This window comes from Somniosus microcephalus, unplaced genomic scaffold (genome assembly GCF_052327205.1).
Source record: "Somniosus microcephalus isolate GS21.2 unplaced genomic scaffold, FLI_Smic_1.0 unresolved_chr8, whole genome shotgun sequence".
Taxonomy (NCBI): Eukaryota; Metazoa; Chordata; class Chondrichthyes; order Squaliformes; family Somniosidae; genus Somniosus; species Somniosus microcephalus.
In genome coordinates, this window is record NW_028225186.1 from 24,464,987 (window position 1) to 24,467,900 (window position 2,914).

The window sequence follows — 2,914 nt, forward strand, 5'->3', positions numbered from 1 at the left end:
AGCCCCAGAAACAGGGGAATTAGGAGAGAGTCCCAGAAACAGGGGAATTAGGAGAGAGTCCCAGAAGCAGGGGAATTAGGAGAGAGCCCCAGAAACAGGGGAATTAGGAGACAGCCCCAGAAACAGCGGAATTAGGAGATAGCGCCAGAAACAGGGGAATTAGGATAGAGCCCCAGTAACAGGGGAATTAGGAGAGAGCCCCAGAAAGAGGGGAATTAGGAGAGAGCCCCAGAAACTGGGGAATTAGGAGAGAGCCCCAGAAACAGGGGAATTAGGATAGAGCCCCAGTAACAGGGGAATTAGGAGAGAGCCCCAGAAACAGGGGAATTAGGAGAGAGACCCAGAAACAGGGGAATTAGGAGAGAGCCCCAGAAACAGGGGAATTTGGAGAGAGCCCCAGAAACAGGGGAATTAGGAGAGAGTCCCAGAAACAGGGGAATTAGGAGAGAGTCCCAGAAACAGGGGAATTAGGAGAGAGTCCCAGAAACAGGGGAACTAGGAGAGAGCCCCAGAAACAGGGGAATTAGGAGAGAGTCCCAGAAACAGGGGAATTAGGAGAGAGTCCCAGAAACAGGGGAATTAGGGGAAAGTCCCAGAAACAGGGGAATTAGGAGAGAGTCCCAGAAACAAGGGAATTAGGAGAGAGTCCCAGAAACAGGGGAATTAGGAGAGAGCCCCAGAAACAGGGGAATTAGGGGAGAGTCCCAGAAACAGGGGAATTAGGAGAGAGCGCAAGAAACAGGGGAATTAGGAGAGAGCCCCAGAAACAGGGGAATTAGGAGAGAGACCCAGAAACAGCGGAATTAGGAGAGAGTCCCAGAAACAGTGGAATTAGGAGAGAGCCCCAGAAATAGGGGAATCAGGAGAGAGCACCAGAAACAGGGGAATTAGGAGAGAGTCCCAGAAACAAGGGAATTAGGAGAGAACCCCAGAAACAGGGGAATTAGGAGAGAGCCCCAGAAACAGGGGAATTAGGAGAGAGCCCCAGAAACAGGGGAATTAGGAGAGAACCCCAGAAACAGGGGAATTAGGAGAGAGTCCCAGAAACAGGGGAATTAGGAGAGAGTCCCAGAAACAGGGGAATCAGGAGAGAGCCCCAGAAACAGGGGAATTAGGAGAGAGCCCCAGAAACAGGGGAATTAGGAGAGAGCCCCAGAAACAGGGGAATTAGGAGAGGGCCCCAGAAACAGGGGAATTAGGAGAGAGTCCCAGAAACAGGGGAATTAGGAGAGAGGCCCAGAAACAGGGGAATTAGGAGAGAGTCCCAGAAACAGGGGAATTAGGAGAGAGCCCCAGAAACAGGGGAATTCGGAGAGAGGCCCAGAAACAGGGGAATTAGGAGAGAGTCCCAGAAACAGGGGTATTAGGAGAGAGGCCCAGAAACAGGGGAATTAGGAGAGAGTCCCAGAAACAGGGGAATTAGGAGAGAGCCCCAGAAACAGGGGAATTAGGTGAGAGTCCCAGAAACAGGGGAATGAGGAGAGAGTCCCAGAAACAGGGGAATTAGGAGAGAGTCCCAGAAACAGGGGAATGAGGAGAGAGCCCCAAAAACAGGGGTATTAGGAGAGAGTCCAAGAAACAGGGGAATTAGGAGAGAGCACAAGAAACAGGGGAATTAGGAGAGAGCCCCAGAAACAGGGGAATTAGGAGAGAGCCCCAGAAACAGGGGAATTAGGAGAGAACCCCAGAAACAGGGGAACTAGGAGAGAGCCCCAGAAACAGGGGAATTAGGAGAGAGCCCCAGAAACAGGGGAATTAGAAGAGAGCACCAGAAACAGGGGAATTAGGAGAGAGCCCCAGAAACAGGGGAATTAGGAGAGAGCCCCAGAAACAGAGGAATTAGGAGAGAGCCCCAGAAACAGTGGAATTAGGAGAGAGCCCCAGAAACAGGGGTATTAGGAGAGAGTCCAAGAACCAGGGGAATCAGGAGAGAGCCCCAGAAACAGGAGAATTAGGAGAGAGTCCCAGAAACAGGGGAATGAGGAGAGAGCCCCAGAAACAGGGGTATTAGGAGAGAGTCCAAGAAACAGGGGAATTAGGAGAGAGCACAAGAAACAGGGGAATTCGGAGAGAGTCCCAGAAACAGGGGAATCAGGAGAGAGCCCCAGAAACAGGGGAGCTAGGAGAGAGCCCCAGAAACAGGGGAATTAGGAGAGAGCCCCAGAAACAGGGGAATTAGAAGAGAGCACCAGAAATAGGGGAATTAGGAGAGAGACCCAGAAACAGGGGAATTAGGAGAGAGCCCCAGAAACAGTGGAATTAGGAGAGAGCCCCAGAAACAGTGGAATTAGGAGAGAACCCCAGAAACAGGGGAATTAGAAGAGAGCACCAGAAACAGGGGAATTAGGATAGAGACCCAGAAACAGGGGAATTAGGAGAGAGCCCCAGAAACAGGGGTATTAGGAGAGAGTCCAAGAAACAGGGGAATTAGGAGAGAGCACAAGAAACAGGGGAATTAGGAGAGAGTCCCAGAAACAGGGGAATTAGGAGAGAGCACAAGAAACAGGGGAAATAGGAGAGAGCCCCAGAAACAGGGGAATTAGGAGAGAGCCCCAGAAACAGTGGAATTAGGAGAGAGCCCCAGAAACAGGGGTATTAGGAGAGAGTCCAAGAAACAGGGGAATCAGGAGAGAGCCCCAGAAACAGGAGAATTAGGAGAGAGTCCCAGAAACAGGGGAATGAGGAGAGAGCCCCAGAAACAGGGGTATTAGGAGAGAGTCCAAGAAACAGGGGAATTAGGAGAGAGCACAAGAAACAGGGGAATTCGGAGAGAGTCCCAGAAACAGGGGAATCAGGAGAGAGCCCCAGAAACAGGGGAACTAGGAGAGAGCCCCAGAAACAGGGGAATTAGGAGAGAGCCCCAGAAACAGGGGAATTAGAAGAGAGCACCAGAAACAGGGGAATTAGGAGAGAG